Here is a 27,684-nt window from a genome sequence, read left to right on the forward strand (position 1 = left end):
GGCTGATTTGGGTCCTGCTTTGAGGCCCTCATGGGGCGCCCAGATGGCAATGACCCAGCTCTGGTGCCACATTCTCAACTACCCTGTGGTGTTTTCCATCTGTATGTGTTCATCTCTTAACGCACACTCTGTGTGCTCAACACCAGTAAGTGGATGGGACCTATTGCGGATGCAGAAACTCACTCGGTAGATCTCCACGCCCCCATCGCCTTTCCAGCTGGTGCTCAGTAGTCTCAGAATCAGCAGACCAACCACCATGAATCCTTGCCTGGTTGAGTAAGTATTTGTACCTGAATGATATGAGAGATGTGCAGTGGTTATTCTACTCCGTATCTCCACCTTCGGGAAGGCCCATGCCTCTGAAATTCTACAAGCTCTTTTGATTATGCTTCCAGGGTTCAGCACTCCCCAGTGTCAAAAAACCCTTGCTTACGCTCACTTTATATTATTCACACCGAGCTTTGACCTTGACAATGGCTTTTCTTTTTTCTTTTTCTTTTTTGGCTGGGCGCGAGGCCTGAGGGATCCTAGTTCCCCAACCAGGGATTGAACCTGTGCTCCCCGCAGTGGAAGCGCAGAGTCCCAACCACTGGAGCACCAGGGGATTCCCCGCAATGGAGTTTCAAAGTGCCCCTGCTTTTCAACTAGGCCCCCTTGACGTCTGTGAGCTCATGTGTATATGGGGGCAGGGGGGAGTAATTCCATTAAAGGAAATTTCAGCAGGGACGTTATTATGTTTTTGCAGAATACTCATTAATTACTGCCATGCCTTCACCAGAATGGGGAAAGCAAAGGAACAGCCACCCTGACTGTTTGGGATTGTGGCTAAATGTAGGGACAAAATCACCAAGCGAAGCCTGTTCCTAAGGGCCGATTGAGGATGCATTGTTAACGGGATTCTGAGTAAACCCGTCCTTATTCCTTTTTATTCTTCCTATTTCTTTGTCCTCTTCAGTTTTCGCCTGTCGGGCATCAAGTCCTTTTTCTCTGCTCTCTGTGCTCCCTCCACTTCAATCCTCGCCCTCCTTCTTTACCCCACAACTGGTCTGCATTGATATTCATTCCAAAAAAATTACCCAGCCCATTCTGCGGTGGAAAGCTGAGACCAGGGACTGGTGCAACTGTTGGAATATATAAACGTGACACTTTTTCAGGTAGCATCTAAGATGCCAGTCATAGCAGCCTCATTTTAAAAACTATTTATATCCACAAAAGTCTATAATAGCAATTTTATTGTGTACGCCTGTGATTGGGCGCGTGTTTTTCCCCATGCCAGTTTCTTATTATCGTTCAACACTGACTACAGCCTTAAAAGATAATGAAAACAGAAACACTCTTTCTAAAAGGCGATGACTGCTTTCCATGTCCTGTGCTCCCCTGCCTGAAGGGGCCGGTTTAGTGTTTAAACCATCCGGAGCACCTGACTCCCTCAGAACCCAAGTTCACATCCTTGCAGCATTGACTCAGTCTTTTATTCCTCTGCAGAGAATAAATTGAATACCAGGCTATTTACTGTCTTTCAGATGAGCCCTTAAAACCCAAAGGCTCTCTTTGGTTGCTGGGGATGTTGGAGTTTTCCCTGTCCTGCTGTCCTTGCCCTGGGTTCCAGAACCTGGCCTGGTCCCAGATGTCACGCACTCGCCTTTGAAGAAAGACGTTTATTTGGGCCTTTCTTTTCTCAGCTCCTGCTGTTTCTTTGCTTCCATGACATGACCTGCTGCTTTCACCCCTTAGTTTTCCCGTGCATTAAAAAAATCAAGTAACAAAACAGTTTCCCTCAGAGTGAAAGTGCTGCAAATACAAGCTCGTTACCTGTATTCCATTATTATGAATAACTCACCAACTCTCATGCCATGCTTATGATTGACTTGCAATTATGGGTTGTGTTTTTTACAGCGGCTTCTGAATGGTATTCTCCCCTGGTTGTTCCTTAAGCCAAGCCTGGAACCCGTGGGTCACATGAGAAACGGTGGATTATATAGAGTCTACCCTATTGTTGTTGTTTTTTTACCCCAAGTCTAGATATTGGATCTGTCATTAGTGATGCAATAATAATACCTTCCATTTGCCGTCTTATGCCTTTTCAAAAGTGCTTTCCACGTTCTTGTGATTGATTCTCACAGAATGTGTTTGACGCAGGCAGTGCAAATATTACGGCCTGAGTTTATAAGGAAACAAAGCGAGGGTAAATGACTTGCTCAAGTTCTTACAGCAAGTCTAAGAGGGACTTGGGATGGAACCAGATTTCATGATTTCAAGGTGTGTGGTTTTCCTACGGCCACTGCATCTATGATGAACTCAAGGCAGTTGCTTTCACATACAAGATTTCATTGGATCCTATGCTGACCTTACAACCAAGGGTGAGCAGGTATTATCCTCATCTTCCAGATCAGGAAGCAGAATCTCAGAGACGTCGAGTTTCCAAGATAATATGGTGATAAATAACAGAGACAGGATTTGACCCCAAGGCTCCAAGGCCACTGCTCCTGGTGACACTTGGCTGGCTGATTAAGGACACCACCAGCTTGGCCAAAAAACTTAGACTCATCCTTGGCTCTTTTTATTTTCTCTTAGCTTATATCTGAGTCATCAGTAAATCTTTCTGATTTTACCTTCAAAATATATTCTAAATCAACCATTTCTCACCACCTCCACTGCTATTATCCTGGTCGAAGCCTTTGCTTTTTCTCACGTGGATTGCTGCAGTAACCACCTAGTTACCGTCCAAAGATGGTCCCCAATGAATCAGGCCTCCTAGGAGTCATGCCCATCTGGTTCTGCAACATTGAATCTCAGCTGGTCTGTGACCCATTTTAATCAACAGAATGTGGAAAGATGTGATTCGGTGCATTTCTGGCATAAGCATTGAGAATGTTTTTGTACTTCTGAGAGCCCTTGAGCCACCTGTAAGAAGTCCAGCGACTCTGCTGGAGAGACAAAGTGAAGGGGCCACGTGGAAAGTCCACATGAGGGGGTAGAGGCCCTGAGGCTGTGGAGTGAGGGAGAAGCCCCCCTGTCAGAGTTCCAGCTGAGCCCAGCCTTTTCATGGTCCCCACAGAGGTGCCAGGCTTGTGGGTGAGCATCCTGGGCATTACAGCCAGTGGTACCCTCATAGACTGCAGCCCAGACTGATGTCACCTGGAGCGGAAGAACCATCCAGCTGAGCCCGACTGACCCACAGAATTGTGAGAGAGAATAAAATGATAGTAGTTTTAAGCCACTAAGTTTTGGGTTAGTTTGTTGTATAGCAATAGAAAACAAACACCTGTTCCACTCTCACTTGCTACCAGTCTCTTTTCCACACAGATTTTTAAAAAATTGTTTTAAAATACATACAACATCTTAACCATTTTTAAGTATATAGTTCAGCAGTTAAGTACATTCACATTGTTGTGCAGCCCGTCTCCATAAATCTTGATGTTGCAAAACTGAACCTCTGTACCCATTAAACAACTCCCCATTACCCACTTACCCCAGTCCCTGGCAACCATTATTCCGTTTTCTGTTTCTATGAATTTGACACTTCTAGGTACCTTGTATAAGTGGAATCATATAGTATTTGTCTTTTGGTGACTGACTTGTTTCACTTAGCGTGATTTCCTCAAGGTTCATCCAGGTTTAACATGTGTCAGAATGTCCTTCCTTTGGTTGCTTCTACCTCTGGGCTATTGTGAATAATGCTGCTATGAACAAAGGCATACAAATATCTCTTTGAGGCCCTACTTTCAATTCTTTTGGGTATGCACCCGGAAGTGGAATTGTTGGATTGCATAGTACTTATATTTTTAATGTTTTGAGGAACCATCATACAAAGAAGATTTTAAAACATAAATTTTGTCACTCCGTTGCTCAGAATGCTCTGTTGACTTCTCATTACTCTTAGAATAGTATCCAAGACCCCTACTCTGGCCTACAAGGGCTGATGTCACCAGCCCATGGGCACCTCACCAGCCTCCCTTCTTCCTTCTCTCTGCTTCAGCCATTCTCAGCAGCTTACTGCTCCTTGTCACCCCAGGCATGATCCTACCACAGGGATTGTACACCCGCCATTCTCTCTGCCTGAAATGCTCTTCCCTGGTTACCAACATGGCTCTCACCCTTATTCAGGTCTCAGTTCAAATGTCCCTTCCTTCAGAGAGGCCTTCTCTGATCACCCCCATCATCTGTATGTCTTTTTTTAAAATTCCTCACTTTATCTCTACCTGGTAAGTAGGGAATTTATATTAATGGCACACACATATAATACTAACCATGTGCCTGGTTCTGTTCTAAACACTTTGCATATATTATATGTAAATATGCTAAATAATTTCCCTAAGGCTCTACAGCTAGTAATTGACAGAGGCGGGATTGAATCAAAGCGATTGGGATCCAGAATCCACTATATTATACACACCTCAATATAAATGTATATGTGTAAAATATGTATATATCATGTATGTGCTTTTTATTGTCTGTCTCTCCCATTGGGTGTAAACTCCACGAGGACAGGGACTTTGTTTTGTTCACTGTTCCCCAGGGCTTAGAACAATGTCTGGCACATATTAGGTTTTCAATAAAAGTGAATTGAATGAATCAGTGAGGGAACGAATCAATGGGTTCTTTGTATATTAAAAAAAGCCTCTCAATTGTTTTTGCCCTTGACTTTGATTGTGCCCTCAAAGCACAGCTAGCCAAATAGAGCAATTGCACGTTGTAGGTGCTCAAGAATTATTTATTCAGTGAATGATTTGTGAGCTGCTTGAGGACCCAGACCTGTGTCTCTTATCTCTGTCACCCTCACAGCCCCAGTCCCACTGCTGGGCTGCCCAGCCTTTGTTGCTGCTGTGGGAGAGGAGACTTTATTGAGGGAATCTCGTCTCCTGTGTTGTGGCAGTGAATAGGGGCACTTGTTATCGCAGAAGTAGCTGCAAGGAAACTGAGGTTGCAAGTTCGAGGCCAAAGACTATGTGGAAGAGATACCGTTTTCAGAATCTTTCACTGTTTTCAATCCTACACATAAAAAGCCTCATTTTCCATAGGAGTTAGTGTCAGCTTGTTTTATTTTTTTATTTCTATTTTTAATAGATCTTTATTGGAGTATAATTGCTTCACAATACCGTGCTAGTTTCTGTTGCACAACAAAGCGAATCAGCCATATGCATACACGTGTCCCCATACCCCCTCCCTCCTGAGCCTCCTTCCCAACCTCCCTGTCCCACCCCTCTAGGTCATCGCAAAGCACCCAGCTGATCTCCCTGTGCTATGCGGCTGCTTCCCACCAGCCAACTATTTTACATTCAGTAGTGTATATATGTCGATGGTACTCCTGCTTTGCCCCAGCTTCGCCCTCCCACCCCGTGTCCTCGTCCATTCTCTGTGTCTGCCTCTTTATTCTTGCCCTGCCACTAGGTTCATCAGTACCATTTTTTCTTTTTTAGATTCTATATATATATGCATTAGCATACACTATTTGTTTTTCTCTTTCTGACTTACTTCACTCTGTATGACATACTCTAAGTCCATACACCTCACTAAAAATAACTCAATTTCGTTTCTTTTTATGGCTGAGTAATATTCCATTGTATATATGTGTCACATCTTCTTTATCCATTCATCTGTTGATGGACATTTAGGTTGCTTCCAGGTCCTGGCTATTGTAAATAGGGCTGCAATGAACATTGTGGTGCATATCTCTATTTGAATTATGATTTTCTCAGGATATATGCTCAGGAGTGGGATTGCTGGGTCATATGGTAGTTCTATTTTTAGTTTTTTAAGGAACCTCCACACTGTATTCCGTAGTGGTTGTGTCAATTTACATACCCACCAACAGTGTAGGAGGGTTCCCTTTTCACCACACCCTTTCCAGCATTTATTGTTTCTAGATTTTTTGATACTGGCCATTCTGACTGGCGTGAGGTGATACCTCATTGTAGTTTTGATTTGCATTTCTCTAATAATTAGTGATGTTGAGCATCTTTGTCATGTGCCTCCTGGCCATCTGTATGTCTTCCTTGGTGAAATGTCTATTTAGGTCTTCTGTGCATTTTTTAACTGGATTGTTTGGTTTTTTGATATTGAGTTCCATGAGCTGTTTGTATATTTTGGAGATTAATCCTTTGTCTGTTGTTTCATTTGCAAATATTTTTCCCATTCTGAGGGTTGTCTTTTTGTCTTGTTTATGGTTTCCTTTGCTGTGCAAAAGCTTTTAAGTTTAATCAAGTCCCATTTGTTTATTTTTGTTTTTATTTCTGTTACTCTAGGAGGTGGGTCAAAAAAGATCTTGCTGTGGTTTATGTCAAAGAGTAGTTTTCCTATGTTTTCCTCTATAAGTTTTACAGTGTCTGGTCTTACATTTAAGTCTTTAATCCATTTGGAGTTTATTTTTGTGTATGGTGTTAGAGAGTGTTCTAATTTCATTCTTTTACACGTAGCTGTCCAGTTTTCCCAGCACCACTTATTGAAGAGGCTGTCTTTTCTCCATTGTATGTTCTTGCCTCTTTTGTCGTAAATTAGGTGCCCATATGTACATGGGTTTATCTCTGGGCATTCTATCCTGTACCATTGATCTATATTTCTGTTTCTGTGTCAGTACCATACTGTCTTGATTACTGTAGATTTGTGGTATAATTTGAAGTCGGGAGCCTGATTCTTCCAACTCAGCTTTTCTTTCTCAAGATTGCTTTGGCTATTCAGGGTCTTTTGTGTTTCCATATGAATCGTAAGGTTTTTTGTTCTAATTTTGTGAAGAATGCCGTTGGTAGTTTGACAAGGATTGCATTGAATCTGTAGATTGCTTTGGGTAGTATAGACATTTTCACAATATTGATTCTTCCAATCCAAGAACATGGTATATTTCTCCATCTGTTTATGTCATCTTTGATTTCTTTCATCAGTGTTTTATAGTTTTCTGTGTACAAGTCTTTTGCCTCCTTAGGCAGGTTTATTCCTAGGTTTTTATTTATTTATTTATTTATTTTGCGGTACGCGGGCCTCTCACCGTTGTGGCCTCTCCCGTTGCGGAGCACAGGCTCCGGACGCGCAGGCTCAGCGGCCATGGCTCATGGGCCCAGCCACTCTGCCGCATGTGGGATCTTCCCGGACTGGGGCACGAACCCATGTCCCCTGCATCGTCAGGCAGACTCTCAACCACTGCGCCACCAGGGAAGCCCTATTCCTAGGTATTTTATTCTTTTGGTTGCAGTGGTAAATGGGAGTGTTTCCTTCATTTCTCTTTCTGATTTTTCATTGTTGGTGTATAGGAATGCCAGAGATTTCTGTGCATCAATTTTGTATTTGCTACATTACCAAATTCATTGATTAGTTCTAGTAGTTTTCTGGTGGCATCTTTAGGATTTTCTATGTATAGTATCATGTCATTGGCAAATAGTGACAGTTTTACTTCCTCTTTTCCAATTTGTATTCCTTTTCTTTCTTTTTCTTCTTTGATTGCTGTGGCTAGGACTTCCAAAACTATGTTGAATAAGAGTGGCGAGAGTGGACATCCTTGTCTTGTTCCTGATCCTAGTGGAAATGCTTTCAGTTTTTCACCACTGAGAATGATGTTTGCTGTGGGTTTGTCATATATGGCCTTTATTATGTTGAGGTAGGTTCCCTCTATGCCCACTTTCTGGAGAGTTTTTATCATAAATGGGTGTTGAATTTTGTCAAAAGCTTTTTCTGCATCTATTGAGATGGTCATATGGTTTTTACTCTTCAATTTGTTAATATGGTGTATCACATTGTTTGATTTGTGTATACTGAAGAATCCTTGCATCCCTGGGATAAATCCCACTTGATCATGGTATATGATCTTTAATGTGCTGGTGGATTCTTTTTTTTTTTTAATTTAATTTATTTTTATTTATTTTTGGCTCTGTTGGGTCTCCATAGCTGACTGCACGCCCTCTCCAGCTGTGGCCAGTGGGGGCCACTCCCCGTTGCAGTGCCCAGGCCTCACTGCGGTGGCCTCTCTTGCTGCGGAGCACGGGCTCCAGGTGTGTGGGCTTCAGCAGTTGTGGCTCACAGGCTCTAGAGCGCAAGCTCAGTAGTTGTGGTGCATGGGCTTAGTTGCTCTGCAGCATGTGGGATCCTCCCAGACCAGGGCTCGAACCCATGTCCCCTGCATTAGCAGGCAGACTGTCAACCACTGCGCCACCAGAGAAGCCTGTGCCGGTGGATTCTGTTTACTAGTATTTTGTTCAGGACTTTTGCCTCTATGTTCATCAGTGATATTGGTCTATAATTTTCTTTTTTTGTGATATCTTTTTCTGGTTTTGGTATCAGGGTGATTGGTGGCTTCATAGAATGAATTTGGGAGTGTTTCTCCCTCTGCAATTTTTTGGAAGAGTTTGAGAAGGATCGGTGTTAGCTCTTCTCTAGATGTTTGATAGAATTCGCCTGTGAAGCCATCTGGTCCTGGACTTTTGTTTGTTGGAAGATTTTTAATTACAGCTTCAATTTCATTACTTGTAATAGGTCTGTTTATATTTTCTATTTCTTCCTGGTTCAGTCTTGGAAGGTTATACCTTTCCAAGAATTTGTCCATTTCTTCGTGGTTGTCCAATTTATTGGCATATAGTTGTTTGTAGTAGTCTCTTATAATCCTTTGTATTTCTTCAGTGTCAGTTGTGATTTTTCCTTTTTCTTTCTAATTTTATTGATTTGCATCCTCTTCCTTTTTTTTTCTTGATGAGTCTGGCTAACGGTTTATCAATTTTGTTTATCTTCTCAAAGAACCAGCTTTTAGTTTTATTGATCTTTGCTATTGTTTCCTTTATTTCTATTTCATTTATTGCTACTCTGATCTTTATGATTTCTTTCCTTCTACTGACTTTGGGTTTTCTTTGTTCTTCTTTCTCTAGTTGTTTTAAGTGTAGGGTTGGATTGTTTATTTGAGATTTTTCTTGTTTCTTGAGGTGAGATTGAATTGCTATAAACTTCCCTCTTAGAACTGCTTTTGCTGCATCCCATGGGTTTTGGGTTGTCGTGTTTTCATTGTCATTTTTTTCTATGTATTTTAAAAATTTCTTCTCTGATTTCTTTAGTGATCTCTTGGTAAGTTAGTAGTGCACTGTTTATCCTCCATGTATTTGTGTTTTTTATGTTTTTTTCCTATAATTGAGTTCCAATCTCATAGCATTGTGGTCAGAAAAGATGCTTGATAGGACTTCAATTTTCTTAAATTTTTGAGGCTTGATTTGCGACCCAAGATGTGATCTATCCTGGAGAATGTTCCATGTGCACTTGAGAAGAAAGTGTATTCTACTACTTTGGGGTGGAATGTTCTATAAATATCAATTAGATCTATCTAGTTTATTGTGTCATTTAAAGCTTGTGTTTCCTTATTTATTTTCTGTTTGGATGATCTGTCCATTGGTGTAAGTGGGGTGTTAAAGTTCCCTACTATTATTCGATTTCTCCTTTCATGGTTGTTAGCATTTGCTTTATGTATTGAGGTGCTCCTATGTTGGGTGCATAAACATTTATAATTGTTATATATTCTTGGATTAATCTTCTGATCATTATGTAGTGTCCCTCCTTATCTCTTGTAACAGTCTTTATTTTAAAGTCTATTTTATCTGATATGAGTATTGCTACTCCAGCTTTCTTTTGATTTCCATCTGCATGGAATATCTTTTTCCATCCCTTCATTTTCAGTATGTATGTGTCCCTAGGTTTGAAGTGGGTCTCTTGTAGACAGCATATATACGGGCCTTGTTTTTGTATCCATTCAGCCAGTCTGTGCCTTTTGGTTGGGGCATTTAATCCATTTACATTCAAGGTTATTATCGATATGTCTGTTCCTGTTACGATTTTCTTAATTATTTTGGGTTTGTCTTTATGGGACTTTCTCTTCTCTTGTGTTTCCCGCTTAGAGAAGTTTCTTTAGCATTTGTTGTAAAGCTGGTTTGGTGGTGCTGAATTCTCTGAGCTTTTGCTTGTCTGAAAAGCTTTTGGATTCTCCATCAAATCTGAATGAGATGCTTGCTGGGTAGAGTAATCTTGGTTGTAGGTTTTTCTCTTTCATCACTTTAAGTGTATCCTGACACTCCCTTCTGGCCTGCAGAGTTTCCATTGAAAAAGCAGCTGATAACCTTATGGGGATTCCTTTGTATGTTATTTGTTGTTTTTCCCTTGCTGCTTTTAATATCTTTTCTTTGAATTTAATTTTTGTTAGTTTGATTAGTATGTGTCTTGGTGTGTTTTTCCTAGGGTTTATCCTGTATGGGACTCTCTGTGCTTCCTGGACTTGGGTGACTATTTCCTTTCCCATGTTAGGGAAGTTTTCCACTATAATCTCTTCAAATATTTTCTCTGACCCTTTCTTTTTCTCTTCTTCTTCTGGGACCCCTATAATTCGAATGTTGGTGCGTTTAGTGTTGTCCCAGAGGTCTCCAAGATTGTATTCAATTATTTTCCTTCTTTTTTCTTTATTCTGCTCCTTGGCAGTTATTTCCACCATTTTGTCTTCCAGCTCACTTATTTGTTCTTCTGCCCCAGTTATTCTGTTATTGATTCCTTCTAGTTTATTTTTCATTTCAGTTATTGTGTTGTTCATCTCTGTTTGTTTGTTCTTTAGTTCTTCTAGATCTTCAGTAAACATTTCTTGTATTTTTTCAATCCGTGCTTCCATTCTATTCCTGAGATTCTGGGTCATCTTTACTATCATTACTCTGAATTCTTTTTCAGGTAGATTGCCTATTTCCTCTTCATTTATTTGGTCTTGTAGGTTTTTACCTTGCTCCTTCATCTGTGACATATTTTTTTGCCATCTCATTTTTTTTTTTTTTTTTACATGAGTGGGATTGCATTCCTGTTTTACTGGTTGTTTGGCCTGAGGCTTCCAACACTGGAGTTTGTGGCTATGGGTAGAGCTGGTCTTGGTGCTGAGATGAGGAGCTCTGTGAGACCTCACTCCGATGAATATTCCCTGGGGTCTGAGGTTCTCCGTTTGTCCAGTGTTTCAGACTTGGAGCTCTCACTGCAGGAGCTTCTGCCTGACCCCGGGGCCTGCGCACCAAGATCCTGCAAGCTGCGTGGGGTGGCAAAAAAAAAAAAAAAAAAAAAAGAGAACAATAACAAAGTAAAAAATAAAATTAGAGTAGGAAACTAACAGATATGTTAGAAAGAATGTAAAAATAAAAACAGAGATGAATCAACAACTAGAAGGTACATTAGTACCACAGTAGCAAAAAAGAGGAGGAGGGAAAAAAATAAAAGCAGGGGGGCGGGTGGTGGTGGTGGTGGAAGGCCTTGGCTGTGGAGAGCAGGGCCTAAGCAAGCGCGAGGTTTGGGCGGTGGGCAGAGCCAATGCTCAGGACCCACAGGGCTGGAAAAGGCCCTGGGGGCTGTGCGGGGTGGGGCTTAGGCTCAAGGAACAGAAGGGGCCCAGGCGTGCTCCCCACCCCTGGTCTCAGCAGGCAGGGGACCTCACCTGGGAGCCCAGCAGGCTTCCTGGGCTGGAGCGAGCGGGGCAAACGCCCTCCTCTCCTGCTCCTCCCGTCTGGGGTCTGGGAGGGCCCCTCCCGCCTGCCTCTCCTGACTTCCCGGGCCTCCCTCCTATGCACCCAAGACCAATGCAGCTGCGGGTGGGGGCAACAGGGGGCCTTGGAGGGCGGGGGACCAGCCTGGGAGCTCAGCAGGCTGTCCGTGCCTGAGTGGGCGGAGCAATCGCCCTCCAGTCCTCTCCCGCTCCTCCCTGCGGGCCCCTTCTGTCTGCCTCTCCTGTTCTCCCCTCAGCCTCCTTCCTATGCCCCCAAGGGCCCACACAGCCTGGAGGGGTCTTTGGAGGGCAGTGGATTGGGCTGGGAGCTCAGCAGGCTCCCCGTGCCTGAGTCTGTCAGCTTGTTTTAGACACAAAAACAAGTTTCTCAAACTATTTCCAAAACAGTGTTTCAGAAAATATCCGTGATCTCCTTTATCATTCTCCTCCTAAAGAACTTGCATGATGTAAAACACATCTCCTCTTGTTAGCTTTGGAAGAGCTGGAACTTCAGAGATCTGCCTAGTGCCTTGCACAGAGAAATTGCTCCAGAAGTGAATGCCAAAATAATTAATTATTTAATGAATTGTTCTCTTCAGAAATTCCTACAAGAAACTCAGTTCCATGATTGGGTAGTTTTTCATCGAGGATCTGGTTGTGGTGCAACATTTTTTTTCCTCTCTCTAATTTTGAATATACCTAGGAGAGTCCTTCCAGCTACCTTTTCACCAGATTGTCATCAAAATGCAGGTCAGAAGTAAAGGAGCCAGGTATCTATTGAAGAGTGGCATCAATGCATTAAAAGGCACACAGGTGGCCTTAAAGTCTTAATGCAGCTTTTTAAAATAGCTAATTTATACACCAGGCTACTCCAGTTCACCCTGGCACACTGGATCATATTATACAGAAAAGTAGATGGAACATACATATAATAGGCGATGGCTGGGCTCAGTTATGACCTTATTTTTACTGATAAAGACAAATCTCATAATTCACCGGTAGCAATGTCAGTCTTTTATCTTTCCCTGGACTCATGAGAATACAAGTCACGTCCACTGAGCCTGCTGTCTGTGTGACAAGGAAACTCAGGCAGCCAATCATGGCAAAGGTGATTCAGTCATTTGCATTCAGAAATCCTGTTGGTTAAAAAGCAATAAAAGTGTTGGGGCTTTTTACTTTTTCTTTCCCTCTATAAAAAGTGGCTCACTGGTGAAATATACGCCTTCACTCATCTCGCAGAGCTGCTGTAAAAAATAACATTTGGCAGTGGGAAGTGGGACTTTTGCTTGAGGAGCTGATGTGCGTGTATAATATTTGTGTATTTCTTAGATGTCCATGGACACTTATCAATGCTTCTGTGTTCCAGAGACTTGTACAGATAAAGTTTACTATGGTGTGGGTCTTGAGTTTTAAAGTATACGTCAGGATTTGTAAAGTGCGAGATCGCAGAATGAAGTGGCAAGAGAAACGGGGACTGGAACAGTAGTACAGCGACATTAAGTGAAGTATTTAATTTGACTCACACTCTAGTCATGAGAAAACACTGTGCTTTCTTTCCCCGTGCTCCCTGCCTGCTCTTACTCCATGTCAGAGTCCTGGCTGCCCACATCTGCTTCATCCTCTGCCCTGTTCTTTGAGTCCTGATTTGGTCTCAGAACCCAGAAAAGGCCTCGGAACACGAGGCAGATTCGAGAACACCCCAAGTTGCTCAAGGGAAATAAGAAAGTGTAGGGGCTTCCCTGGTGGCGCAGTGGTTGAGAGTCTGCCTGCCAATGCGGGGGACACGGGTTTGTGCCCCGGTCCGGGGAGATCCCACATGCCGCGGAGCGGCTGGGCCCGTAAGCCATGGCCACTGAGGCTGCGCGTCCGGAGCCTGTGCTCTGCAATGGGAGAGGCCACAGCAGTGAGAGGCCCGCGTACCAAAAAAAAAAACAAAAAAGTGTATGGGGTGGTGGAGGGTGGAGTGTTTCTGTGTTGCTGAAGGCTGGTCCCTGCCCCCCGCCCGGCCCCCCAACCTACCCCCTGCTGGAGCATAAATCCAGTAGAGGAAACTAGACGTTTATTTTCAAAGCAGGAGCTGCATCTTCCTTTGTGCTCTGCGCTGTGCTAAGTGCAATGTAGGTGCTGGATAAATGTTAATAACAACAGCCGTATGATGAAGACAATGATAACGTGGTAACCCCACTTCCTTCATGCCAAGGGAGTTCAACCATTTCTTGTGGTTGATGTTAATATACCCAGGGGTAGTATTCCTTGTCTGGCAAACCCTGACCAAATGGTACTTTCCTGTTTTCCCATGTGACTGGAAAGCAGGTAGGAGGTAGGAAAGAGGTCCCGGAGCCCAGGGCTTCCTGCATATTCATCTTCAGAACTGTCACTCTGAGAATGAGCAAATGCCCCTCATGCGTTTTGTCTGCCAATCAGACCCCTTTGTCCGCAGAGACCCTTTAAAAAAACAATAATGACACCTTTATTTTAATTCTCTTTTTTGGTCCCACTTCAGGGTTCTGCCTTTTAAATCAGCTATACCAGAGCTTCTTCCTTCTCATCTTGCTCCTAATTAAGGACAGTAGGGCGTTTCCTTTGGTCTTATTATTTTTACAGTTTTAATTACACTGATCTTAGCTTAAAACAGAACTCATTTAAGTGCTGAGAAGATATGTATGTTCTGGCTCAGTGAGGGTTTTCCCCTCCCACGCCTCTTAGAAGGGGACAGAGCTGAGAGATGGCCCCTCTCTGAGCACCAAACCTAACTAAGCTTGCTTTGTCCTGGATGAAGGACAGGGAGACCATGCAGGGACCCCAGCTGCTGCAGGAGAGAGCCCTGTATCTTCAGGAGAATTGGCCTTTTGCCAGAAAGAGCAGCCATCATGGTGGGAAGCCAGAGCTGGGCTGTCAGCTCTAGGAACTGGGCTGTCTCTAAAGGTGACTGATCCACTGGTTGCTCTTCCCTGCGCTTCATCGCACCTGGCTGATCATGCTTAGAAGGACAGTCACCATGCCATTCCCTTCCTCCTCCTCTTTCCTCTGGATCCTGGTCTATCGCGGCCTTGTTGGAATACTGCCACTCGCTCCTTCCTAGAGTCCATGTGATTCCATGGTAAAAGATTTTGAGCACTGAAGGCCAAGACCAAGGTTTGAAGCCCAGCCTGGGCAACACTGGTGATGTAGCCTTGGGCAAATGATTTTCTCTTTGAGCTCTGGGGGCCTCTTCATAAAAGGGGATTGTGATGTCTTCTTGGGAGGGTGGTTGTGAAGGATGAATATGGTAATGAATGCTAAGTGAAGAATGCCTCTTGGCGTGAAGTTGGTGCTCCATAAATGTTTGTAGCCCCTTTCCTTAGTCTGATAGGTATAGGTGAGTACCTAGAAGGGTGGGCAGATATTTGAAGGCCTGAATAATAAAGACAGCAATTCCTGAGAACACACAAACACACACGCATAAAATATCTATCTTGTCCTTTCTGCCTGTCCCCATCCCATTCTTTTCTCATGCCCTTTTTCACTGCCTCCTCTTCCACAAGCTTTACTCTGATTATTTCCAGCCCACATGGATCCTGCTGAACTCTTTTCTACTTATTGCTTCAACCACATGACTTAACATTTTATTATAAGAAGTCTTGGTTTGTATATTAAGATCTTCTCTCTCTAATAAGGTAAGCTCCTTGGGAAGCGACTAAGCATGATTCTTTTTCCTGTGTCTTTGCAGCATTCAGCACAGTGCCACGCATGCAGTATATGTTTAATAATTGATTATTAAGTGCAGTGCCAATACTAGTTCTACCTGAGGGTAGAGACTGTATTATATATATATATATATTTTTTTAATAAATTTATTTATTTTATTTACTTATTTTTGGCTGCGTTGGGTCTTCGTTGCTGCATGGGCTTTCTCTAGTTGCGGCGAGTGGGGGCTACTCTTCTTTGCAGTGCATAGGCTTCTCATTGCGGTGGCTTCTCTTGTTGAGGAGCACGGGCCCTAGGGTGCACGGGCTTCAGTAGTTGCAGCATGCGGGCTCAGTAGCTGTGGCTCACAGACTCTAGAGCGCAGGCTCAGTAGTTGTGGTGCACGGGCTTAGTTGCTCCGCAGCATGTGGGATCTTCCGGGACCAGGGCTTGAACCCGTGTCCCCTGCATTGGCAGACGGATTCTTAACCACTGCGCCACCAGGGAAGTCCCTATATATATATTTTTGTGTCTCCACAGTGGTTTGCCCAGTGCTAGCAACTAGGCACTCACAGGTATTCAGTAAACATCTGTCAGATTGAGATTAGCTTTTGCTGTTGAAGGATGATGGGTTTGAGGGATAGTTAAGCCATTGATATGAAAAGTATAACACGAGACCTGGGGAATAAAAGCTGAATCTACAAAAGGTTATGAAATGCCTGGGATTTGGGGAAGACGTATTTTCTTTTATAACAGTTTGTAAATCATGTCCTGGTAGGGCAGAAAAAGAACAGCATAGGGAGTTTGGAGCCTTGGCTTCTGGTCTAGACTGGGACAATTTATTTGATATGGACACGTGGGCCAGGTCTGGAACCAGGTGGCCTCTGGCTTGCAGTAAAAAAGAAGTTTCCTCTTGACTCAGGGGCCCTTTGGAAACTTGTCACCTCTCAGTGACCCTGTGGACAGCTCCCGGTTTCTTCTGATAGGTTTGATCTTGGCCCATAATCCTTAAATAGACACAACTTCCAAGGAAGCCGATTTGCGTTGAACTGAAAGTCAATCGGGCCACTGCAAGAATATGAAATTAGGCCTCCGGGGATGGAAAGGCAGTTATTTTTCAATTATCCACAGGTCAGAGGCAGCAGTGGGGCTGCTCATCTGGAGTCACCCTGAGAAGTGACCCTCTGTCTTGCCTAAGCGTGACCGGAAACTCAGCTGGCCCCCTCTCTGGGTTGCTCTGTCTATCCCCCGACCTCTCACGAGGCTCATTGTCCTTCTGTGTGCGTGCACAGCCCTGGCTCCATCCCCTTCCCAGGCCCTGGCTGAGGGTCCCCCAAGGCTGGTGGCCAACGTGTTCCCTGACCTCAGGAGCTCAGATCTGTAGGCCTTTGTGTCTCTAAGTGTCCACTGCACACAGCAGACACTACAGGAACCATGAGAGGTAGTCTTGTAGGCTACAAAACCCAGCAATAACAAAACCCAGCAAAGGCACAGGCCCTGGGCTAGCTTCATGCTGTTCTGGTGGCAACATGCAGGGGTGTCCTTAAACGCACAGAACCAGGGGTCAGGGTAAGTCCTGCATTATTGCTGGTATCCCACACAGCCTTGTTTCCCCCAGGCCGATTTCTTTCAGCTGTCCTTCGCACTTTCCCCTCAGCGAAGCGCAGGAATCCTTCCCAGCCAAGCTTGATGGGAGTTCCATGGCAGCCATGGAGCTGTCCTCAAGTGCACAGCCTGAACGCTTCCATTAATTCACAAAACGTTCTCCACGAGGGAGCCAGACAAGCTGTGTTATTATCCTCATCAATCATCTCGCGCTGAAGAAACTGAGGCAGCTGAGGGAGAGGAGGGCTGCCTGAGTTGGCTCATCTAGTGGGATGAGAAGGAGGAGAGAGCAAAGGTGCAGGCAGCCTCTGCTTGGCTCCCTCTGGGAGGCTTGGAGGGGGTAAAGAGGTGAAAGGGTGACCAGCCCACTGGAGGCGCATTTCAAATCTGGCACCACACCAGGGCCGTTTTCTTTTCGGGTCTCTACCTCGAATACATTTTGATTCAATTTGGGTGGTCTGGATTAGTGGAAGGGAATGAGGTTTAAAAGAGGTCAGCTCCATTACTCAGTGTTATTAATTATGTTATCGGCCATTAAAATCTCAAAAAACTAGTTAACTAATAAATTTTACATACTGAAAAATCACAGATGGGTCAGGCAAATGGATAAATTCTTAAAAGTATTTAATACCTGTTAAGAGGACAGAATGATAAATTCAACATTGAAAACGAATATCAGATTCGCAATTACAGGCCATTTATCATAACCAACTGCATGGACAGCATCTTACTGTGGGGAGCACCATGTGATTCATAAGCAGAGACCCGGAACAAGTCCATATGAAACGAGATAAATCTGCTTTCCATATTTGAAACTTATTTCCACTTCCTATCTCTATTGCCAACAATAATGTTATCTTTCAAGAACAAATTGTTACACATTAAACCCATGCATAATGAGCCCAGTTGAGTCAAAAACTTCCCTAAAAAGAGCTTTAAATTATTCCAAATTGGGTTATTAGCTTTAATTCTAATTCCTCTGAGAGGGCCCACCAATCTTATGGTAAGTTTCAGCACTTAACCAGACAGTTTGTTTCCCAAGGTTGGGCCCCAAGGTTCTGGATTTGTTTTCTCCTCCTTCTCTCCACCTCCCCTGAAGAATTAACACTGTCAGGCTAAAGAACAAACACGATAATATTTAACAGAAGTGTTAAACAAATTGCAAGAACATTGCAATATATATATATATATATATATATATAAAATATATATATATATATATATATATTTTTTTTTTTTTTGCGGTACGCGGGCCTTTCACTGTTGTGGCCTCTCCCGTTGCAGAGCACAGGCTCCGGATGTGCAGGCTCAGCGGCCATGGCTCACGGGCCCAGCTGCTCCGCGGCATGTGGGATCTTCCCGGACCGGGGCACAAAGCCATGTCCCCTGCATCAGCAGGCGGACTCTTAACCACTGTGCCACCAGGGAAGCCCCTATATTTTTGATTTTAAGATGAGTGATTCTGCTTTCTTTGAATCTTTGAGTAAATGGAATGATTTGAATTCAGACCTTTGCAGGTCATGGCCATGACACCAGCTAGGTCCCTGTTTTGACATCTACATGTCCTGAGATCAAATGGCAGGGAGATGATTTGCCTGTGACATCTCTCATTTCACCTACTGCCCAGGCTGACCCAGCTTACAAGACTCCATTCAAGACACAGGATGGCAAAAAAAAAAAAAAGACACAGGATGGATTTTTTTAAACTTAATTTTTTCCTGATTTCAAGAATGAGGTGCTCAAATGTAGAAAATTTGGAATGTGGGGAAGAAAATCCTAACCTCCTCGTAGAGGTCACTGCCTAATTACATTTTGGCATGTGTCTTCCACCGTGTTTTTGTTTTTGTTTTTTTTTGCTGTGCATTTTTTCTTTACACAGTTCAGATTATATATACACAATTTTCTATCCTATGCCATCATAATTTTTCTGGTTATATAATACTCCATTTTATAATGAACCCTTTCCCTAATGCTGGGCACTTAGGTTGCTTCCAACTTTTCTCCATTATAAATAACATTGCAATAATCATCTTTGTACATGCATATTTGGGTGAATTTCTAATGATCTCTTTAAGATTTGTTCCCAGAAATCTCATTGCTGGGTTAAAGAGTGTGAACATTTTATGCTTTTTTGATATATACTAAGGCTAAAAAGATAATTTTATGTAAACCCCTAATTCCTGAATTTTTTAATTGTTTGTACAAGTTGCAGCCTAGAGGTTAAAATCATGGATTTTGAATTCAGATCCATCTGCATTCAAGTTCCAGGTCTGTTACAGACTAACTGGGAGACTCAACCATTCAGAACCTCTATTGTGGATTTCCCTGGTGGCGCAGTGGTTAAGAATCCGCCTGCTAATGCAGGGAACATAGGTTCGAGCCCTGGTCTGGGAAGATCTCACATGCTGCAGAGCAATTAAGCCCGTGCTCCACAACTACTGAGCCTGTGCTCTAGAACCCATGAGCCACAACTACTGAGCCCATGTGCCACAACTACTGAAGCCCATGCACCTAGAACCCGTGCTCTACAACAAGAGAAGCCACTGCAATGAGAAGCCCATGCACCACAACAAAGAGTAGCCCCTGCTCACCGCAACTAGAGAAAGCCTGCGGGCAGCAACGAAGACCCAACATGGGCAAAAAATAAATTAATTAAAAAAAAAAAAAAGAATTGATGTTGTAGGAAAGAAGGAGGATATTTAAAGAAAAAAAGAAAACCTCTATTGCCACATCTGTAAAATGGGAATCATGATACCTACATCTCAGGGTTGTTGTTGAAGAGAAAATGTGACAGTGGTTATCAGGTGCTTAGCACAGCACCCCCTGACACACAGTGAGTATTCCATAAAAGGCAGATGGTGTTGGTCTTTATTCAGTTTTTAGTGACAGAATATTTTATGTAATTTTTTTAGCAAAATCGTATGATAATTTAAAATTTTTTTCTAAGTTGAAGTCTAGTTGACTTACAATGTTGTGTTAGTTTCAGGTGTACAGCAAAGTGATTCAGTTATACATATATATAATATATGTCTTCATAACATGTGTACATAAAGGTGTCATATAATTTTAAAACATTTGAGCTTTAATAATAGTCTCCATTATCTGCAGAATAAAATTCTAACTTATTATTGGTCAATATCAGATCCTGTCTCACCTTCCCTACCTTTTTCTCTCCTTTCCCCTGCAGTTGGCGTTTGTCCCAGCTGCCTATGAGAAGCATCCTTCACGACTGCGCCAGATGCCTTCGATCACTGTGCCCATGTCACTTCTCTCTCTAGCCTGTCCTTTCCATTCTCTTCACTGTTTATCAAACTCTACTCATGGATTTAGGCTCGGCTTAGGCTCACCTCTTCCCTCAAACCTTCCCAGATACCTCCCCAGGCAAGATGCATATGTTTGTCCTCTGTGCTCCTGTGTACCTGGGTTGCAGAATATCTATCTCATGTGTTACAGAAGGTAAGGTGTGTTTCAGCCTCTCCCACTAAACTGGGAGCTCTATAAAGGTCAAGATCACGTCTTATTAATCTTGGTTTTCTTTAGCGCCTACTACAGTGCCTGACACAATACAAGGATTCAATAAAAGTTTGTTAAATGTAGCCTAGGTAGTGGGTTTGATCAAAGAAAGCCATGAATGGAATTTAAAGGCAAATTGAATTTCAACTGAATTGATAGTTGATTGGATTTTAATTTTTTATTTACCATGGAACCTTAAGTACAAATGCATTTTGTTCTATTGTGGAGCGTTTTCTAGGCCTTGAAGTACTTACTGCTATTTGCAAATCATTTCCAGGCAAATTATTGAGATTTTAAAATGTACAAGGAATTTCAGTGGACCCTGTATAAACATATATCAGAATATCTCATGGGAGACTACAGAATGTGTTCATTATATGGGTGGGGACACGGAAGCCCAGGAAAGAGAGACAATTGAGTTATTAGGGCCTGAATTTCCTGCCTAAACTTAAATAATATTATGGTTAAAGCTGAAATTTAAAACAGCCTTCATATTGACTCCACATACCACTTGACTAGCCTGGTAAAGTATCTGGGTTGTGCCTAATTGACGAGCACTATCGTTATCATTATTTTTGTCTGTTTGCTCAGTGCTGGCTCTCCAGTACCTAGATGGTGCTTGGCACATTGTAGGTCCTCAATCAGTATTTGCCAAATGACCAAATGAATCAGCAATCACATTTGGTATGACCCAATCTGCAGCCGCTTGTGGGGGGTTGTTTAGTTCAACCTGACGAATCTTTATAGAGTGCCTTCAGACACTTTGCCACGGAGCAGAGAGTATGAAGATGAATAGCATACGGTTCCTGTCTTCACGATCTCAAAGTCCAGTATGGAAAGCAGACACGTAACAGATAAATGCAGTCTGCTAAGGTTAGTGGTAAGAGAGGCCTATGTACACGGTGACAGGAAACCCAGAGGAAGGGTGCTCCATCCAGCCCAGGTGCTTCAAGGAAGACTTCCTAGGGGAGGTCATGCCTGAGTTGCCTTGCTGGATGACAAGAGTGAGGCTGAAGAAAGATGGAAGGACATTCCAAACAGAGGAGATGTCACTAGGAAAGATAAAGGTATGACATCTCATTCATGAATCCATCCCATCAACGTTCACTGATGGCATATTATGTTCCAGGTGTCGTTCTAGGTGCTGGATATATGGTGGCAAACAAAACAAAGTCCCTTTCCTGGCGGACCTTGTGTTCTACTGGACACAGGGGCCACAGGCCTTTCAGCATTGCTGGAGGACCCAGTGCAGAGCAGGGAGCGATGGTGGAGGAAGCTGAAGAGGAGGTGGGCAGTTTGTTTTACGTGGGAGAGTTGAGTTGATACCCTACGTACTTCCACAAAGGATCTGAGGCACATAAAAAGCTAAGGATTTGCCAAATCAAACTACCACTGGGCAGGAATCCCAGACTCCGTCCTGAGGAGGAGATTCTTCTGCTTCCCCCCGAGGCTCTTGGTCGCTGCAGGGAGACTGCCAACACTGCTGGAGAAAAGAGGCTGCTTCTGGACCCTGTGTACTCCTAGAAATCCCCCTGGGTTGATTCAGTTGACTCAAAGCTGTGAGTGGAGAGCCTGGTACATAGTGAGAACTTCATAAATGTTTGTTGAATGAAAACATGAGGGTGATGACTTTATCTGTAAAATAAAGGAGTGGCTAATCCCTCTGAGCTTTGACTTCAGCCTAAGAATGAGCAGCATTATGAACATCCTGGAAAGTAAGATGGTTCCTGTACCAACACCCTGCTCAATTTAAGTCAAAGGATAAAATGTCACAAGTAAAACCATGTGCCTGGGCTTCCCTGGTGGCGCAGTGGTTAAGAATCTGCCTGCCAATGCAAGGGACACGGGTTCGAGCCCTGGTCCGGGAAGATCCCACATGCCGCGGAGCAACTAAGCCCGTGCGCCACAACTACTGAGCCTGCACTCTAGAGCCCGCAGGCCACAACTGAGCCCACGTACCCTAACTACTGAAGCTTGTGCACCTAGAGCCCGAGCTCCGAAACAGGAGAAGCCACGACAATGAGAAGCCCGCACACCGCAGTGAAGAGTAGCCCCTGCTCACTGCAACTAGAGAAAGCCCGCGCACAGCAACAAAGATGCAACACAGCCAAAAAATTAAAAATAAATAAATAACTAAATTTATAAAAAAAAATATGCCTTTATTTCCAAGTTCAACCAGCCATTCACCCATCCAAGTTTTACCATCCATACAACATGGCTAGGCACTGTGCAAGACACTGGAGATATTGAAATGACTTTATGGAATTCATCATTCAGTTCACCACTGTCAAATGACAGTGAGAAGAGTGCTAATTGAAGTAGGTAAACAGGTAGGGTGAGGGGGCCAAGGAAGGCCTTGTCAATGAGCAGACTTTTAATGGATGAGCCTGGAGTTTGCCAAGCTTGAGAGAAGATGGGAAGGGCGTTCAGGTTCTGAGAACAGCAGAAATAAAACCAGGGGGTTCAGAACACTGTATTGACTTCGGGACCTGCAGTAAACTGGTGCGGCTACCAGGTAGGATGTAATGGTTGACAGATTATTGAAGATGGGGGGGGGGATGTGTTTAGAGGTATAGTTTCCCCAATTAACTGTTGCAAATAAAATTTAAAAATGCTGTAGTATCGAAGAAATATGCCGACATTGACTTGAGTCAGAGGTTTACTCTCCACCAAATGGTTTCATTGTCATTACTATTCTTTTGGGAGCATTTATTTAGGTTTACTTTGGACCCCAAATCAAAGCAAATCAGAATATGACAACGGTGTGTGGATGAGATGAGTTATTTGATGAAGAATGCATTTGCTCCCTTTTGTAAGCAGTTTATATCCTGCTGGGCTGCAGACTGCAGTGGTATAGGAGCTGTTTCCAATGATTTAAATTTGACCCCTAACAAACCACATTTTATAATGACTTTTTACCCAGATAGCATCCATGATATAACTGTAACTTATGTGAAATCTGCACACATGGGTATATTAAGTTCATTCATTGATTTCCAGAATCTCAAATCCTCCGAGGATTTTCCCGAATCTCCATGATGCCTCAGAAGGCCTCGTTTTGCATCCGATCCTTTTACTGCAATAAAAAAGAATCAGAAATTCACGTTGCTTGTCTCCATTGCACAAAGAAGAGTTCCCTCTCTTGGACAAATTGGTCTTGGGTAAAGTATGCCACATAAATTGCTTCCAGATCATCTTGTGCCTGTGGAAGGACTAAGGGCTTGAGACAAGATGCATTTCACAGCATCAATATTTGGTCTCTTTTCCTGGTAAACATGGAGGAAAGAGAACAAGAGGCCCAATCCGAGTTTGCCTGGATGCAAGAAAATCTGGTGTCTAAATGCCACATTTCTTGGGACTGTATAATAATCTATAATAGTGGAGCATCATAACAAATAGTGTAACAATTTCATGATGATAACCTATACTTTCAAGAAACCCATGAAATGTAGAATTCAGAGATCTCCAGCACTAGCCTCTGAGAACGATTCACAAACTCAATTCTCGATTCAAAGAGATTGGCACTTCTGACGTTTATGCGTAAATAGATCTCAACCAATCTCATTAAATACTCAATCCATATTCAAAGTTATTAAATATTGAACATGATTTAATAAATATAACCAAGTTAATCAAGACTTCGATTGGTGGTTGTGGGTTCATAAAAAGCTTGTGAAAGAGTCATTCCACTTGAGTTTTTCCTGATCCTCTGTCTCCCTCCCCTGTCTTTAAGTGAGTGTAGGAATTGTATTATATGTGCATGTAGGCGTTTTTTGGGCTGTGTTGGTGTATATGTAGGAGTGTTGGGTTGTTATCTCTTACAAATTTGTGTCCTGGGCAGGGTTGTTGTGTGTGGGCATATTTGAGGATGTGCTGGGTGTACTGTGTTAGTGTGTGTTATGTGAGCAGATATAGCACTGGTGAGTTGCCTTAGATTCTGCCTGCTCCACAGTTTCTTCTTTGCACCTTGTCAATGGCTAGGACCCAGGGATCCCACAGTCCCCTCTAATTCTTTGGAAGTATCCAAAGATTGCTTTTTCTCACGGTTGTGCAAGGGTAGAGTTGGCCCTTTGCTTGCCTTACCCTAGTCCCAGCCCTGCAGTGAGAGACACTATAGCATTGAGGACAGAGCTTTGAAAAGGCTGGAGTTCAAATTTGGGTTTTGTCACTTTCTAGCTATGTGGCCTTGGGTAAGTTACCTCTTGGACCCTCAGTTAACCCTTTTGGAAAGGGGGATAATAATGCCTGCTGTATAGCATTGTTGGGAGTTTTAAATGAGATCATGTATAGGCCTTATTAATAAATTGTAAATGTTTTACTTATTCTTTTTACAAGGCAAGGCCCAATGTGAGGCTTCGTAATAGACATGAAGGTAAATAAGACCCCAAATCTTAGAGTCTGGTGGAAAGATAGACATTTTCTCAAGTGCTCTAATATGTGAGGTGTCACTTGAGGAGTTTAAAAGACCCTGCAAGGGCTTCCCTGGTGGCACAGTGGCTGAGAGTCTGCCTGCCGATGCAGGGGATACGGGTTCGTGCCCCGGTCCGGGAAGATCCCACATGCCATGGAGCGGCTGGGCCCGTGAGCCATGGCTGCTGGGCCTGTGCATCCGGAGCCTGTGCTCTGCAGCGGGAGGGGCCACAGCAGTGAGAGGCCCGCATACCGCAAAAAAAATAAATAAATAAAAAATAAAATAAAAAAAATAAAAGACCCTGCAAGTTCCAAAAATCTTTCCACCACTTACAGATTCTAGCCATCCCTGGCATGTGTTGGGTGTTCCTCCCTGGGACTTTGAGCCAGAGCTCTGCAGAAAGAGGGAGGGGAAAAGGGGGATCCCTCAGCAAGGAAAGGAGAGAGAGGGAAGGAAAACGAAGGGAATTTCCTGCACACTTGAGCAAGGAAAACGTGTGGACTATCATGGTCTGAGCCTGGACATTCTGCCCAGCAACCTAGCCTTCTGATAATCTACTTCTGAGAAGGAGGAGGTCTTCCTACCTTGGTCACCAGAGTTTTGGCCTCCTCACCTCCCACCCCTGTCCAGGCTGAAGTGTGCAGAGGTGGAAATGGAACTGGGTTTCAGATGCCACCCCCCTGGAGAAGATACACTCTGGAGCCCGCTAGAAAAAAGCATTAGAGAGGCTGAGAGGAGAAGGTAGAGGGTGGGAGCCAGGGCTATGAAGTTAATTCTGCTTGGGCTCTTCTTGCTTTCTGTGTGACCCTCAGCTAGGGAATTCTCTCTGAGCCTTGGTTTCCTCCAAGAGATGAGGATGATAGCAGTGCTTACCTCATTATTTTTCCCATTTTGCAGATGAGAACACGGAGGCATAAATAAAGTCACCCACTCAAGGTCACATAGCTAACAAGTGACAGGGCCAGGATTTGAACTCAAGCAGATGCTTCCAGGGCTCCTGCTCTCAATCACCTCACTCGACTCCTCTGTTTTAATGTCTTCTTGCTCGGTTAGAGTGTAAGCTTTCAGAGATCAGGGCTTATAGCTTAGAATAGTGGACTTTAGTCTCTAGTTATACCTTCAGATGAGTAGAGCGGTCCTAGATGTTGTCATAACTCCAAAATAAACTTGTTGCAGTTGGGTTGAATATTATACAGCAATAGGATGTGTAAAGCAGTGCTTCCCATAAGCAGGCTCTCAGGGACTGGCAAACGAATGATGGATGGGGGGCTCCAGCGTGACCTGGAGCTGACCCTCAGAGATATTTGCTAAAAGTGTTCCTGGCTCTGTTGGGACATGTGTCCTTGGAGGCCTGCCAGCTGGGTGGAGAAGGTGTAGCTTTATAGATCCGTGTGGCTTTTTAGAGTATGACAGAAAACTAGGCAATCCTCAGCCCCGCGTGGAGGGGGCCAGCAACACTCAGCCACGCAATTCACACCTGGCAGCATGGGAGTGTGTGAGAGAGAGACAGGGAAGTGGGTTGCTTCCCATGCATTTGCTTGCTGAGTGGGGGGCAATGGTTATCCAGGAAGAACTGCCCACCTCCCCAAACCTGTTAGAACTGAAGTTTGAGAAGGTGGGAGTTGCAACTCATAATCCAAAAGGGAATGTGAGGATGAAGAAAAGATATTCAAAAACCTATCTTGTATTATATTAGTTGCTAACAGTTATCCCGCGCTACTACGTGTAATATTTCCTCACAGGGCTCACAGTAATGTTATCATTCCCACTTTACTGATAGGGAAACTGAAGCTGGAGAGGTTAAGTGGCTGTCCAGTGTCATAATTAGTAAGTGGTGGAGCAGGAATACAAACCGAGAAAGTTAGAACCCATTCTCTTAACCTTTAGCATCTCTGATACCCACAAACTGCATTGCCTGAGAGCTGGAGAAACCCTTAGAGAACATCTATTTCAGCCTCTCCAGAGTCAGGTGGGAAAACGAAAGGCCAGAGAGGGGCAGCGATGGACCAAGGTGACACAGGTGGTTGGTGATAGCCCTAAGATTTGACTGCACGACCCAGAGAGTGAGCACCTCCTTGAATTTTGTGCCTTAGGTGTGTCTCACTGGGTTCAACCTGGCCCCAGTCCTGACCAGACTCTTCTTCTGGTTGTGTGGTGTGAACAACAGAGGCCGAGGCATGGGTTTAATTATTTGATTTGATGTCCCAAGGCAGGTAACTCGGTGTGATATTTGTGTGGGGTTTTGTCAATATCCCAAGGTAGGTTTCTACCCAGGGGCTGGATGGAGGGTCTGCTTCTGGTTGGTACCACGGAAGGGACAGTACTGAAGGGGAACAAACTCTGGCCTCAGCAATTAGGGATCAAACTAGGAGAATCATGATCCTGTCTTGACAAAGCAGAGCTGCAGAACGGGGTCCATGGGAACCGGAACCCTACACCTCTCCTCTGGATCCCACTGGGCTGAAATGGGGAAGTGCCAGGAAAAACTTCTAGGGGTGGGACTTACCCCATCAGACCCAGAATGAAGTCCATTATCAATGGTTGAACTGAGAGGGCTAGGTGCTCAGACACATGTACAGACATGCATTTCCCAAAGCCTCAGACAATGTGTCTGCTTTATTCACAAAATAATTATTCTCCTGAGGTGTGTACAGCACCTTTTCCAAGTCTGGGCCTTCCTGCTCTCATTCTAGTTCAAGGAGAAAAGGAGACAAACCACACAAGCAAAGCACCCTGCTGCTACTCCATCCCTGGTAAGCAGTAGTCGGTAAGTCCCTCATTGCTGGGAGGAGTGCGGGTGGGAAGAAGGGGTTCCCTTTGTTACTTCCAAGCCAGGTGCTCCCTTCTGCCTGGCTCAGACCCCCTAAGAATATTGTGCGGGCAGTGGAGTGGCGTAAGGTGCTGTTGGAGGGAGAAGGCTTCCTCCTGGTGGCCCTGGGAGCTTGGGGCTGGGGCCAGGCAGAGAGGCTGGAAGCAGTGGATGGGCCTCTCTCAGCGGAGGAGTCCTTCCCAGGCTGCGAGG

General features: G+C 43.9%; 1 protein-coding gene across 15 annotated transcripts in view; it reads left to right on the top strand.

The window, feature by feature from the left end:
• Positions 1 to 27,684, top strand: part of MEGF11 (multiple EGF like domains 11) — a 425,478-nt gene that overhangs the window by 12,611 nt on the left and 385,183 nt on the right. The window lies entirely within an intron of this gene.

This window comes from Orcinus orca, chromosome 2, assembly GCF_937001465.1.
Source record: "Orcinus orca chromosome 2, mOrcOrc1.1, whole genome shotgun sequence".
Classification (NCBI taxonomy): Eukaryota; Metazoa; Chordata; class Mammalia; order Artiodactyla; family Delphinidae; genus Orcinus; species Orcinus orca.